Source organism: Callithrix jacchus, chromosome 9 (genome assembly GCF_049354715.1).
Source record: "Callithrix jacchus isolate 240 chromosome 9, calJac240_pri, whole genome shotgun sequence".
Lineage (NCBI taxonomy): Eukaryota > Metazoa > Chordata > Mammalia > Primates > Cebidae > Callithrix > Callithrix jacchus.
Window position 1 is genome coordinate 17628442 of NC_133510.1, and position 15974 is coordinate 17644415.

Genomic DNA, 15974 nt, shown 5'->3' on the forward strand with positions numbered 1-15974 from the left:
TTTAGAGCAGAATCTCCAACAACATCTCTTATACCCTCACTAGAATCCTTACTCCCCCTCCCCCAAACATCCATGGCTCAGTCAAACGGCATTTCCCTTGCCTCTGCTCGAACCTCCCCATGCCTGGGAGTGCCATCCATCTGTCCCTCCCTATGAAAATCCTAAATTCTGAGTAAAATTCCATGTCTTTTAAGCTTTCTTGACTCATCTTCGACCTGGTGGGTGGTGATGGAAATCTCTCCATCCTCCGCATTCCCCTAGCCTCATTTACTCACCAATACTACTGTTAGTTTTATATATACCTGTGTCCAGCAAGAGACTGGACTGTGAGAGGGTGCAGGTGGCCTCCTTGTTCTCTCTCTCTCCCTTACCCAGGATGGCCCTGGCACAGTCTACACTGAGGAAGGATGGGGGCGAGGGTGAGTGGTCAGCAGCATTTTCTCTGTGTTGGAAGAGCAGCACTTTCTTATTAGTTCACACGATACATGAGAACATCCCAAATGGACCACCCTTTGCTTACTTGGTGAGACCTTTACTGTGCGTGGAGGTGAGGCTCTTGCTTGGGAACCATGAGACTGAGCAGGGATCGTTTGAATCAGTCTGTCTGTCAGCAGAAGCATCTAGACGTGGGAGGAGGAGGCCTTTTAGGGCCTCAGCTGGGAGAAACTGGCTGGCCCAGTCCCTGGGAAAATCGCCCAGATACCCAAGTGGGCAGGAGAACAGAGTTATGAATCCACAGGAGGTTCAATGGCTGCTGAAGAGGAGAGGAAGTAAGTCTGTGTGAAGGGCCCCAGTCCCTCTTCTGTCTGCCTCCTCCTCCCGTATTCCATTGCTGGGTTTTCTCCGGCCCCAGGGAAGCTGTGCAAGCCCATGCTCCTCCACTTACCACCTCTTCCCTCCTGGATAGGCCTCCAGATATCCTCCCTGCAAGGCCCCTAAAGAAACCCAGTGGCCCCCAGAAAATCACTGAGCCCAGAGCTTTAACAGAGCTAGTTCCTATCAGCGGCCTTCTTCTAAAGTCTCCGTGCCTCCCTCCCCACATTCCCTCTGTGCCTTTTCCCTCCAAATGCTGTGGGGATTGTTGGATGGAAGGCGCTTGGCAGCTTTATAGGTTTCCCAGGTCCTACTGGGCCCCTGGACTCTGGGTACTGGCAACCTTCGCTCAGACACAACCATGACTCTTGGGCTTAGAACCAGAATCATGTCATCCATCTTTCTCTTCCTCTCCAAAGCAGGTAGAATGGATTGGCTTCTAGGAAGCAGCCGGATTTCCCTGCAGTGTTCGACTTCAGAGTGGGCTGGAAAAATAGAAGAGCCTAGAAAAAGCTCTTCAGACTTCCCTCAGAAAGTCTCGTCTCAAAAACACGACCAGCTTTTTCTCCCATTAGATGTCAAACCCCCCACAGCCTCAGAAGAAAGTACTGGATCAGGCACGCTACCATAAGGAAGAATTGGCCGGGATATTACAAAATCATGAAGAACCCCAAACCAATCCTGGATGGCTTTACAATTTTTTTCTTCTCCTAAAGCTGACTTTCCTGACACTAGTGAATATTAAAATCCATGCATTTCCTGGTCTGGGACAGGGGAAGCTGATTCCTGATGAGAACTGGCTACAGACAAGTCTCAGAATAGGCATTCTACATGTCAATGCCCAGGAAGCCATTCTCTGGAGAATAGATGAGAGTTTTAAGTGCTATATGTGTTCAATATTTTTCTGCTTTGAAAACGAAACCAGTCATAAAGTCTCAATGCTGGAAAGTTTGAGACTATTGAGTCTTAATCCTTCCTTATGTAGAGGAGGAAACTGGGACCCACGTGGGAGGTAGACTAGGTAGGCTGCAGCTGAAATATGATGGCACATTTCCTCTCATCAAAACTGTGAGTTGTATACTCTTATACCAGCTCACCTACTTACCCCGTGCCCCCCACCAATGGCTCTGCAACTCCCCATAGACTGCTGCCCAAGTGCTATTTTTTACACCTGCTGAGTTTGTCTTTTTTGTATGTGTCATAATGTACATTTTAACTACTTATTTCCCCTGTTAACCTAGAAGCTGGAAAAGACTGGGGCTTTTGGGTTTCTTCTTGTAAACTCCATGTTAATGACTCATTAGTGTCTTGGCAAAAATACCTCATGACTTCTAACTAACCTCCTACTGACGACTATCTCAGGCGTTCTCCAGCAAACATCCAGGCTGGTTTCTAGCTATACAATCCTTGGCAGTGGACTGAACTTCCCTCTAGAAGGAAGGTTTTACTTGCTTGACAAAGGAGGGTTTTAGTCCCCATGATTGTCATAGCCACTTCCAAACATGCACGTGTGGAGTAACAGCAACACGTAGGAAAAATCAGCTTCAGGACAAAACCTCCTGGTACCCCTGCAGCCAAATTATAATCCATAAATCCCTGCCATAGATTAACACTGTGGGGCTGCCACTGCTCCCATCCCTCTGAATGTCCTCATCTGGAAAAGGGGAGATATAATATATTGTAGAGATTTTGAATTGATATGTAATATTTTGCATATTTATAGGGTACATGTGATATTCTATTGCATGCATGGAATGTGTAATGATCAAGTTCAGGTATTTGGGAATACATCACCTTGAGCATTTTTCATTTCTATGTGTCGGGAACACTTCGAGTTCTCTCTTCTGGCTACCTTGAAATAGACAATACATTGTTGCTAACTATGGTAACCCTACTCTGTTATCAAACATTAGAACTTATCTAACTGTATGTTTGTCCCCATTCACCGACCTCTCTTCTTCCCCAATTCCCGCCACCCACACACCTTTCCCAGCCTCTGGTTAACATCATTCTATGCTCTACTTCCGTGAGATCAACGATTTTAGCTCCCGCATAGGAGTGAGAACACACTAAATCTGTCTTTCTGTGTCTGGCTTACTTCATTAAATGCAGCGACTTCCAGTTGCATCCATGTTGCTGCAAATGACATGATTTCATTCTTTTTTATGGCCAAATAGTATTCCATTGTGTATTCATACTACATTTCCTTTATCTAGTCCAAGTGTCCATTCCTTGGTGGACAGTTAGGTTGATTCCATATAAATGCTGTTGTGAACAGCACTACGAATAATATGTGAGTGCAGGTATCCCTTTAATATACTGATTTCCTTTCCTTTGGATAAATGTCCCGAGGTGGGATTGTTGGATTGTGTGGTAGTTCTGTATTGAGTTTTGTGAATAATCTCCACACTGTTCTCCGTAATGGCTGTACTAATTTATATTCCCACCAACAGTGTTTAAGAGTTCTCTTTCTCCACGTCCTCACCTGCATCTGTTATTTTTGTCTTTTTAATCACAGCCATTCTTATTGGGTTAAGATGATACCTCACTGTGGTATTGATTTGCATTTCTCTGATGATTAGTGATGTTAAGTACTTTTTTATATAACTATTGACCATTTGTTTGTCTTCTTTTGGGCAATGTCTTTGAATGTCCTTTGCCAACTCTTTAATGGGATTATAAGGTTTTGCGTTTATGTTGAATTGTTTGAGTTCCTTGTATATTCGAAATGCTAGTCCATTATTGGATAAATAGTTTTCTCCCATTCTGCAGGTTTTCTCTTTACTCTGTCGATTGTTTCTTTTGATGTGAAGAAGCCTTCTGGTTTCATATAGTCCCATCTGTCTATTTTTGTTTTGTTGGCCATGCTTTTGAAGTCTCAGCTATAAAATATTTGCCTAGATCAATGTTTTCCCTATGTTTTCTTCTAGTATTTTTATAGTTTCAAGTCTTATGTTTAAGTCTCTAATCAATCTTGAAATCATTTTTGTATATGTGAGATAAGGGTCCAATTTCACTTTTCTGCATATGGATGTCCAATTTTCTCAATTCTATTTATTGAAAAGGGTGTCCTTTCCCCAATGTATGTGCTTGGCACCTTTGTCAAAAATCAGTTGGCTATAAATAAGTGGATATATTTCTGGATTCTCAATTATATTCCATTGGTCTATGTATCTGTTTTTATACTAATACCATGCTGTTTTGATTACTATAGCCTTGTAAATTATTTTCAAGTCAGATAGTGTGATGCCTCCAGCTTTGTTCTTTTTGCTCAGGGTTTCCTTGGCTGTTCAGGCTCTTTTGCGTTCCATACAAATTTGAGGATTTTTTTAAATCTCTGTGAAAAATGACATTGGTAATTTGATAGGGACTGCATTGAATCCATAGATTGCATTGGGCAGTATGATCATTTTAATGATATTAATTCTTCTAATCCATGAGCATGGGATGTATTTTCAGTTTGTGTCCTCTTCAATTTCTTTCATCAGTGCTTTGTAGTTTCCCTGTAGAGATATTTTACATCCTTAGTTAAATGTATTCCTAGGTATTTTGTATAACTGTTGTAAACGAAATTGCCTTCTTGATTTCTTTCTCAATTATTGGTTTATAGAAATGCTACCGATTTTTGTATGTTGATTTTGCATCCTGAAACCTTACTGAATTTATTAGATCTAAGAGTTTTTTTGGTAGAGTCTTTAGATGTTTTATATATAAGACCGAACCATCAGCAAAGAGGGACAATTTGACTTCTTTTTCTACCTTTTATTTCTTTCTCTTGGCTAACTGCTCTGGCTAGGACTGCCAGTACTATGTTGAATAGAAGTGGTGAAAGTGGGCATCTTTATCTTGTTTCAGTTCTTAAAGAAAAGGCTTTCAGCTTTTCCCCATTCAGTATGATGTTAACTGTGGGTTTGTCACATATGGCCTTTATTATGTTGAGGTATGTCCCTTCTATGCATAGTTTGTTGAGAGTTTTTAATCATGAAGGAATGCTGAACTTTATCAAATGCCTTTTCTGCATCTATTGATATAATCACATGGTTTTTGTCTTTCATTCTGTTTATGTGATGTATCACACTTATTTAACTGTGCATGTTGAGCATCCTTGCATCCCTGGGATAAATACCACTTGATCATGGTGTATTTTTTTTTGATGTATTGTTGGATTTGGTTTACTAGAATCCAATTGGTTTTGCTGAGAATTTTTGCATCTATGTTCATCAGGGATATGAGCCTGTAGTTTTCTTTTTTGGTTGGGTCCTTGCCCGGTTTGGGGATCAGGGTATTGCTGTCCTTGGAGAATCATTTAGGATGGTTTTTTTTTTTTTTTTTTTTTTTTGAGGTAAAGTGTTGTTCTGTCTCCCAGGCTGGAGTGCAATGGTGTGATCTCAGCTCAATGCAACCTCTGCCTCCCAGGTTCAAGTGATTCTCCTGCCTTAGCTTCCTGAATAGCTGGGATTACAGGCACCTGTCACCACACCTGCCTAGTTTTTGTAGTTTTAGTAGAGACTGAGTTTCACCATGTTGTCCAGGCTGCTCTCAAACTCTTGACCCAAAGTGATCCACCATCTCAGCCTCCCAAAGTGCTGGGATTACAGGCATGAGCCACTGTGCCTGGACTTGCTTCAGTTTTTTTGAATAGTTTGAGGAGAATTGGTATTGGTTCTCCTTTGACTGTTTGGCTGAATTCAGCAGTGAAGTGATCCTGTTCTAGACTTCTCTTTTGGGGGAGGTTTTTTATTGTTATTTATTAAATCTCATGATCTGTTATTGATCTGTTCAGGTTTTTTCTACTTTCCTGATTCAGTCTCCATAGGTTGTATGTATTCTGGAATGTATCCATTTCCTCTAGGGTTTCCAGTTTGTTAGCACACAGTTGTTCATAGTAGCCCTGATCATCTTTTGTATTTCTGTGACATCAGTTGTAAATTGTTTTTCGTTTCTGATTTTGCTTACTTGGGTCTTCTTTCTTTCTTCTGTTAGTCTAGCAGGTAGTTGATCTATTTGGTTTATAATCTCCAAAAACTAACTTTTCATTTCGTTTATCTTTTTGTTTGTTTCTATTTAATTTAGTCCTGCTTTGATGTTTAGTTTGGTTTATTCTTGCTTTTCTAGTTCCTTGAGATGGTTGGTACATTGTTTACTTGAAATGTTTCTTTTTTTTGATGTAGGTATTTATTGCTATAAGATTCTCACTTAGCACTGCTCTAGTTGTATCTCAAAGGTTTTGGTATATTATATTTTGATTTTCATTTGCTTCAAGAAATTTTTTTATTTCCTCCTTAATTTCTCCTTTGAGGCAATGGTCATTCTGAACCAGGTTGTTTAACTTCCACATATGTGTACGGTTTCCAGCGTTCCCCTTGATACTGATTTCTAGTTTTCTTCCATTGTGATCTGAGAAAATACGGGTTATGATTTTAATTTTTAAAAATTGTTTAAGAATTGTTTTTTGTCCTAACATACAGTCTATACTGAAAACTGTTCCGTGTGCTGAAAAGAAGAAGAAGCACTCTGTAGCTGTTTGATGACATATTCTGTAAATGTCTGTTATGCATATTTGGTGTAATGTTTTTAAATTTTCTGTCTATAATCTGTCTAACACTGAGAGTGAGGTGTTGAAATCTATAGCTGTTAATGTATTAGAGTCTATCTCTTCCTTTATATCTAATAATACTTGTTTTACATATCTGGGTGCTCCAATGTTGGGTGCATGTATGTTTAGAATTGTTATATCCAGGAAATGATCCTTTATCATTATATAATGGCCTTCTTTGCCTCTTTTTACTATTTTTGACTTAAAGCCTGTTTTATCTAAGTTTATACGATATACAATTGCTTGCTTTTGGTTTCCATTTGCATGGGAAATGGAAAACCTTTTTCCATTTCTTTTCCACCTCTTTACTTGCAGTAAAGAAGCTTTTCTCTTGTTGTTTTTAGAATTTTCCCTTGTCTTGACTTTGGACAGTTTGACTATAATATACCATGGAAAAGACCTTTTTGAATTGTGCTTATTTGGAGATTTTTACGCCTACTGAATCTAGATGTCTAAATCTCTTGCTAGTCTTAGGAACTTTTTATGGGTCATTTTGTCAAATAGGTTTTCTAACTCTTCTGTTTTCTCTTCATCTTTTGGGACACTGAAAATTTGAATATTTGGACATGTCTAAAGTCTTATATGTCACAGAGCTTTTGCTCATTCTTTTATTACTGTTTTCTTTATTTTTGTGTGACTTGTTTATTTCAAAAGAACTGTCTTTAAGTTCTGAGAGTCTTTCTTCTGTTTGATCTAGTCTATAATTGAAGCTTTAGAAAGTATTTTGTATTTCATTCAATTAATTCTATCATTCCAGAATGTGTTTGGTTCTTTTTTATGACATCCATCCCTTTGGTAAATTTCTCATTCATATACTGATTATTTTTCTGATTTATTTGTATTGTTTTTCAGAATTCTCTTGTATCTGACTGCAATTCTTTAGTATCAATATTTTCAATTCCTTTTCCAGGATTATATAAATTTCCTTTTGATTGATACCTGCTGCTGTACAATTATTGTGCTCCCTTGGAGGTGTCGTATTTCCTTGTTTTTTCATGTTTTCTGTGTCTCATGTCAATATCTGCTTATCTAATGTAATAGCAGCTTCTTCTCATTTATTGAATTTGCTTTTGTGGGAAAGGACTTTTTCCTGAAGAGGTATCTATGGTGGTGGAGTAGAGCACTTTGACTTTGATTCTGGGTACCTGCCGTAGTGCAGTTTCCGTATAATTTTTTTTGGCTGTAAACAGCATCCATGGTGTCTGTCATTTCTTCAGTGGCTTAGGGTGCAGTTGGTAGAGGAAGCTGTGGTGAAGTTCTGCTGGGGACTAGGATGCCACGTGGGCCAATCTTTGGGCCCCAGTGCTGACAGCAGTAGGCTGAGTGTGCCTGTCCTTGAGCCCTGGGGCAGCACTGGTGTTAATGAGTTCGGGTTCAGACAGGCCATTTCCTGGGCCTCTAAGTGCTTGCTTGAATTTAACACTGGCAGCAGTGGATCAGGCATATGGGCAGGTTCCCAGGTTCCTGGGCAATGGGCATGGCATGGGCAGTGGCAGTAGCAGTGGCAGGACAAGCCTCTGGGACCTAAGCGGCTCACCCTGGGCAGTAGCTGCAAGGAGTTGGGAGGACCAGTCCCCAGACTCACAGGTGGCATGTGCAGGTGGGTGTCAGCTGTAGTGGTAGTGGCGGGGGGTAAGCCCGACCTCAGGCCCTCAGGAGAAGTGTTCAGGTATGAATGGTGGTGGACTGGGTTGATTGTTCCGCAGGTGCCTAGAGTGTGCATGTGTACTGAGGGAGGTGGTGTGGGGCCATGTGGACCTCACCTTAGTCTCCCCAGTGGTGCCTGCGGGTGCTGACTATGGTAGCAGAAACAGGTAATCTCCTGGCTGCCACGGAATCCTCAGGTGGGGACAGCTGATGAAAGGCATCCTTCAGGCCATTGCAACATTCTCCCAGCTGCGCTCTCTGCTACTGGGGAGGTGGGGTTGTTTTCCCGGAGAACAGTAGTAGGCAGGCAGCTGGAGGACACAGACTTTGCTCTCACCTCAGCCCTACAGCAGCCCACAGGGGCAGTGGTTGTGGGCAGTGAAATGTGTCCTCAGGGTGCATGAAAATGCATAGTCCCCATCTGCTGGTGGAGACAGTGAGATAGCTGCCCGTGGCCCCTGTCTTGGTCCTGGACACAGGACAGGATGCAGTCTGTGAGGGCTGGGCGCTCAAAATGGCACCACGTTGTAGCTGCTTAGGACTTGGGGGTTTGTGGGAGTCAGCATTAGCTCCCCACATTTCTGGAGCAATGCCTCTGTGTGGTCTCCATACAACTGTTTATGTTAGGCTTGGAGCCTGTGAGGGTCAAGATCCTCTTCATGGCTAGGACTGTAGGAGTCCACAGCAGGAATATGGACCACTAAGGGCCTCTCACTTACCTTTCCCCAAAGGTAGGAAGCCTCTCTAGACTCACAACTGATCCCGGCCAAGCAGGCCGCCTTGCTTCTCTCTCCTTCTCGGCTTTTGTTCCTTCCTGTCACTTCACTGTTGAATTCCAGTGTTCTCTCTGAGATGATCTATTTGAAATTGTATTATCTACTGGCTATGTTGGTTTCTCTCCATGGAAAAGGTGAGTCCCAGATGTATCTTGAAGCTCTTCATCTCTTACAGGGTTATTTGTTTGTGTGTGTGTGTTTTTGAGACAGAGTTTCATTCTTATTGCCCAGGCTGGAGTGCAATGGCATGATCTCCGCTCATTGCAACCTCCGCCTCCTGGATTCATGCAATTCTCCTGCTTCAGCCTCCTGAGTAGCTGGGATTACAGACATGCACCACCACACCCAGCTCATCTTTGTATTTTTAGTAGAGACAGGGTTTCTTCATGTTGGTCAGGCTGATCTCGAACTCCCACCCTCAGGTGATCCACCTGCCTCAGCCTCCCAAAGTGCTGGGATTACAGGTGTGAGCCACCGCATCCAGCCTCTTACAGGGTTATTAAGAAATAAGCTAATCCATGTAAAGCCCATGGCACTTCGAAAAACTTTTCAGCACACATTAGTATCAGGTACTGTAACTGTCTTTAGGGAATCAGTGACAAATAAAACCTGGTCCCTACTCTCAAGCTGCTCACAGATCCATAGAACAGACAGAGGTCATCACATGATGATGACATGATATGACTGACGGAGTAACGGAAGGATGGAGAAGGCAGTGTACCTGAATAGGTGTTTCCTAAGCAGGCAAGTGAGTATCACACTAGCCAGAAGGACTACCCTGTAAAAACAGCTAGTGGCTGGAAACTGCATGGCCCCTTCCAAGTGTGTGAGTGATAAAGTGAGGGAAGTGAGAAGCAGCAGGGAATGAGTCTGGGAAATGAGCACTGTGATGTGCAGCAAAGGGTGTGAACTTTGAGTCAACAAGTCTTTGGTTCCAATCATGGCTCCATCACAGACCACATACATGAACACGTCCCTTTACCTCTCCAAGAATGCTTTGGATGGAGGTCGCATCCAGGGAGAAAGGCCTCCTTCAGAACATTGCAACATTTCAGGAAAATGCTCATAAGGGGCTCAGCCACTCATGGAAGCAGTGGGGATGCCCGTGGAAGAAGGGGATTAAGAGATTCAGTGGGCGTGGAGGCAAAATCCACATCTCGGAGAAAGCTTAGATGGGGTGAATGATGGTAAAGAGGAACTGAGAGTGAAGGTCTTTCATTGAGGTTTTTTAGGCATGAATTAAAAGAACAAAAAAGGAGAGGGCATAGACAGCACACGAAAGTTAGCATTACTATTGCACTTTTATTACTGAGTTTTCCTTTTGGAAAGAAATCCTGCCCTTCTCCATTCCTTTCAAGATGAGAAAGCTGAGGCCCAGAGATGCCAAATCATTGGCGCAAGGCCCCATGTAGATAGAGGCTGGGGGTAGGGATACCAGTAATGGGGTTGAAACAAGGATCAGGGTCTCCTTGGGCCAGCGAAGTCAAGGTCGTTGGTTCAATGGCCATGTGTAGAAATAGCTATACAATTTTATTTTAAAACCGTGTTATGTGCTATTTAAGCTGGTCTTAACATGCTGTGTACTGCAGAAAGGGACATGGGACCTTTCATCAGAGGCCAGTTAATGTCAGGGGCCAGACTATAAACATTGCAACCCAGTGCCTAGGAGGATAAAACTATGTCTCCAGGGCTGACCTTGAAACACCAGCATCCTGAGGCAATGGCAGTTACACTCCAGGTAGACCTTCGTGTCAGCTCCATTTCCCTGCCTCCTGCACTGCGAGCCCACCTTCCTGCCTAGGGGGCTGGGTAGAAAAGAGACCTGAGAGCATGCCAGCACACACCTATGCCCCCAGGAGCAAACTGACGAGTCCTCTCCATTTGAGTGCCTTCCTGAGGGTGGAGCTTGATGTGTGTGAGCCAGGGTGACTGGGGGGGTTGCTACAGGGGGTCTTTGTACACTAGGAGCAGCTAGGCGCTTCCTCCATCGGAAGAGCCTGCCACAGCCTGCCAGGATCAACCCTGTGTTCCTCTGGTTTCGTTGGGCAGTGTGCATCTTATGCCCTGCCTGCTGGCCCTGGACCTCTCCAGCATCCCACACACGGGTTCTCTGAGCCTCATCCTGCCCCCACCCAGAGTCCCTCATGCACTGTCTAAGCTGAGAGCAGGCGGCAGCCCCCAGGCCCAGCACAGGCTGGCAAGAGAACGCTCTGACCCTGCTAGTGCTCCACCCCCCAGCTGTCACTCCTCCTCCATGCCCACTGGCATCATTTGGCAGAAAGCAGCCCCTGCCCCCACCCCAGCCTGGTCCAGCAGGCACAGCTTAAGTATCCACAGAAACTCTGCCTTTCTGGGGTTTGGAGCAAGCCAGACAGGGAGGGAGGGAGGTGGTTTCTGCTGGCCACAGGCTCAGCAACCACACTTCTCTCTGGGTTCCAACTGCTGCGGGCTGCTAGAGCCCCTCTTCTGGTGGGGGAAGGCCGCTGCCACTGCAGAGGTTTGGCAAATTCTGGCTGCCGGTGCTGGGGTAGCGGCATGTAGGTTCCTAATCCTCCACTCCCTGAAGTCCAGGATAACAGCAACCACACTGAACATGTCTCTTTTAACCTTTCTAAGAACTTTCGAAGCTTTCTCTCCCTAGATCCTGTCTTCTGTACGAGGCAAGCAGGATAATTAAGATGAACCCCTTTTTGGCCAAAGGAGAAATGGAGAATAGAGAGGACTCGTGGCTATTTACTGGGTGTGGAATCCACGGGACCTTCCCCGTGCCACACCGTCACCAGCATCACACATTCTGTACCCCCCCCCCGGAGGTGCCACAGCATACTCCCAAAAGCCACTGCAAAAACGTCTTTGCACTTTTCATAGTTTCCCCTGACATCGAAGGACCTGGAGGTACCCCACTTAGGGAGTGCATGGGGCAGCCGAGGGGATGCAGCTCCCTTCTGGGCACAGAATCTGCCCCTGCTTCTCTTCCAAAGAATGAAGCCCCTCCCAAGCCTGCTGGACTCATGTGCTTTGTGATCAACTCCGTGTCCTGCAAGTGTTTTTCTTTATTGACATGAAAACCCCATGAAAAGATGCTTTGTCTGCATTTTCCCATAGAGGTGATAGGAAGCTTCAAAGGGTAAAGGAAATCAGAAAAGGCTGGGAAAAGTGAGGGGAGATGAGAAAAAGGTGTGCAGCCTGAGGTACAGGCAGGGACAGGTGTGTCTGGAATCTGCGCCATATGTGCCTGCCTCTTGGTGGTCCCTTGTGTGGACTTACTGCCTTGGCCTTACTCTTGCTTGAGATGAGAATGCCCCCAAGGCAACCTATGACTACTCCTCTCTCCTGAATCCACAGAGCCGACATCATTGAGTCCCTGCCTCTGCCTCCTTGCAGGCCCTTCCCTAAACTCCCTGGCCGATGAGTCTGAACCCTGGCCTTCAAGATCTCCAGAGAAGGACGTGTCTAGGTCTCTAGATTCACATGTTTTCTGTCTTCTTCCTTGGAGCTAGCCAGTCTTTCTTCTACATTTGTAAAAGTTCTCTTCTTCAGAGGAGAAATCTCTGTGGAAGAGAGAAGGCATGGTGCCAGCAGGGAGCAAATGAAATCCCGATGCTGGTCATTTTCCTCTTCTCTTCCCTCTCTTCTCCCCCTCCTCCTTCCCCATCGCCCCGCTGCATCACCCTTGGGACTGCTTGTCACATGTTTTCACTGTGATGAGCAGTGCCTGCCTGTTCAGTGCCTTTATGTGTTGTTGATTTTTGCCGTGAGCCTTCAGGCTTCTCCTTGTAGCCCTGACAAGGGAAATCCCATAATGAAGGATTTCACGGAGCTCCACAGGCTGGGGACGGCTTTTCTTTCCATCTGTCATTTTACTTTAAGCCTTGACCTTTCTGTTCCCATGTGAGGCAGTACCAGGAAGAGGCTTGAGCTGGAGAGCAAAGGTCTGGGCTCGGACCCCAGATTGGGCTGCTAGTGAAGCAGAGAAGGTAGCCTGGGGTTTTGACATTAAAATAAGTCAAGGAAGACCATGTGCATTCCAGGAGTACACTGGGGGGCAAAGATGGGAAGGTGAACAGTTTAAATAAAGGAGAACCCCTTTGGTTTAGAAGGAGGTCCTACATGGAAGGAAGAAGGCAGAATAGTCTAGGAGTCCCTCTCTTTGGCCATCCTTGGCCATTCAGGGACTCCTTACTGAAGACAGCAGAGGCCTCAGAGTCCAACATGTCTGGGTTGAATACTGGCTCCACCACTTGCTGGAAAGCTGGATCCACGTTGCAGACAACCTTGCTAGGCAGCCTTGGTCAAGCTGCTTCGTTTCTCTGACTCTCAGTTTCTACTTGTGAAAGTTGGAGGTCCCGATGCAGACGCCACAGGCTGCTCTGCAGATGGAATAGGAGGATGGTAGGTGCTCGCACCTGCACACAGGCGGCGCCTAATCAAGGCTGTCCACAAGTTTGTTTCAGATGAGGATAGAATCTCAACAGAAACTGGAAGATAACAGAAACCAAAGTGCCCAGCCTTGGCCTCTCTTTGCTGAGAGAACCCCCTGAAACTCTCCAGAGGGGCCTGAAAGCAGGATAAACAGCCAATAGGAAAGCAAGCTCAGGGCTTTGATGGAAGTAAAGGCCCATCTTCTGACCAACTTTCCCATGTCAGGTCGATTGGGAGACTGAAAAAAAAATTACAGTCTCCAAGGCTCCAAGACAAAATACCCACCCGGCACTGCTTTGAAAGGGCAAAGCCTTCGAGATGCACAAGGATTCTGATTGTTTGAAATGTTGGTAACATTTCATCTTCCCAGAGACCTTGTTCATTTATCAGGGTTCTTAAAACCCTTTTGTTCATAAGCTTGTGGTGAGGACAGAAAACATTCTATCTAATATCAGAGCACAGCTGTTCAGTGACAGAAAGACTTAGGGGAAAAACCCTTCAAAAAAAAAAAGGAAGGGGTGAAACACCAGGGCTACAAACATGGGAAAAGCTACTGTGGCTGAAAGAAGGCCTTGCAAGAAACAGCTGCCTAACAAGACTATGCTGTTTGGGGAAGTGTGAGAAAGAGAATCAGCACACTGACAGCAGGACCTCGGCAGCAGCTCGGTAAACACTGGGAGCAAGGCGAGGCCCCCAGAGCTGGGCTCCTCCTCTCTGTAGGGTTCCTGGCAGTTCTGTGCAAGGCCCCAGACAGGGCCCCTAAAAATGTTTGAAGTAGGTGTGGAGCCTTGAGTAACATCTTCTTAAGGGCCAGTGTGGCTGGAAGAAAAAAAAAAAAAAAAAGGCCTAGTGGAAAACTCTGTCCATCCAACGCCACAGAAGATCAGGAAATATTTTCTAAAAAGGGCTTTGACTGCTCCTGAAAGCACAAGACAGAGCAAGCAGGGTCAGGCCAAGGCAGGGACCGAGTGGCACTAAGCCACCGGCTGAGTGAGGCCGGGACGGACAGTTCAGGGTCTTGGATTCATTTTCAGCTCTGCAGTTTTCAGTTGCGAGTCATGTTGATTTTCATGAATTTGAATAAAGGAAAATCACATCCACATATATGAAATAGTAGCATTTTTTAAAATGTGGTTTTGTTTCACATTTCAAGCCAAATTCTAAAAGAGAATAAGGATAAAGTTGATAGAAGTGAATTTTCGATGCTGTGAATTACGGTCACCTTGTTACATGATGCTCACATGTAACAGCTATTGCAAGCAGGAGTTCTAGAATCAGAAAGACCTGGGCTTAAATGTTCGTGCTGGGTGACCTTGAAAAACATTTCTACTCCTCTGTGCCTGAGATTCCCAACAGTGCAGTGAGAATCCAAGCATCTCCTCCACAGGGTTGTCGTAAAGGTTCCATAAGCTTCTACATAGGAAGTATTTAGAATAGGGTTGATCCTAATGAGCTGCACAAAATGGAAGCTATAATTTTAATGAGATGGGAGTTATAATGAGATTTTGTTGCAGTAAAAAGAGCCAAGTCAGGAAGCGTGGGAAATCTGAGCTCGACCACTAATTAGATTCCATGCTACCTCCGGGCCTCAGTTTCCTCTGTTGGAGGCAAATGATACCTGTCTCCCTATCTGACATGAAAGTTACGGTTGGCCAAGTGCAGTGGCTCATGCCTGTAATCTCAGCACTTTGGGAGGCCGAGGCGGGCAGCTCATTTGAGGTCAGGAGTTTGAAACCAGCCTGGCCAACATGGTGAAACTCTGTCTTTATGAAAAATAAAACAAGAGCAACAAAAAATAGCCAGGCATGGTGGTGGGTGCCTGTCATCCCAGCTACTGGGGAGGCCGAGGCAGGAAAATTGCTTGAACCCGGGAGACGGAGGTTGCAGTGAGCCAAGAGTGCACCACCACACTCCAGCCTGGGTGACAGAGTGAGACTCGGTCTCAAAAAACAAAGTTATGATTAAAGAGACTTAGGAATTATAATGGCATTTATAAATGTGATCTGTGATTATTATAAAATCTCCTTATGCAATTGATTTTCCCTCATTCGGCAAAATTCTAATGCAAGGACTTCGAATGATCAGCTCATAATTCTACCTGATAATCTTTATTCTAACAAACCAATTGCAGAGAGAGACGTAGTGAGAAGATGATCAGGGAAAGGTAATGATATTAAGGAATTATCGTTGACTCTTTTTAGTTGTGACAATTGTACTGGGACATCAATGTATGTAGGAGAGCATTGGCCCACTGTCACACACGGAGCCTTCAGAGATGAAATGACATGATGTTTGGATTTGCCTTAAAGTCATCTGGATGGGAGGGGGAACTGGGGTCAGATATTGAGAAAAAAAGACTGGCCATGTGCTAATAATTATAGAAGCTGGGTGAGGGGGTATGGTAGTTATTTATATTATATTATCTACTTTTATGTTTGAAATGTTTCCATAGTAAAAGGAAAAAATAACAATGAAATCCACAAAAGGGATCAATGATTAAACATCTGCAATGGCAGCTGAGGACCAGGTAGAGAGGCCTGACTGGGAGGGTGAGCTTCCCTGCATACCTCAGATGCAAAGAAGATGCACAGTAATGGGAGAGAGCTGGAGACTGGGCAGCCTGCTACACACAATGCTGTGTGATCTAAATAAGTCAATTAACCTCTCCAGGCCACAGTTTCCTCATCTTTAAAGTAAGAACCTGAGACTCAATGCCCCTT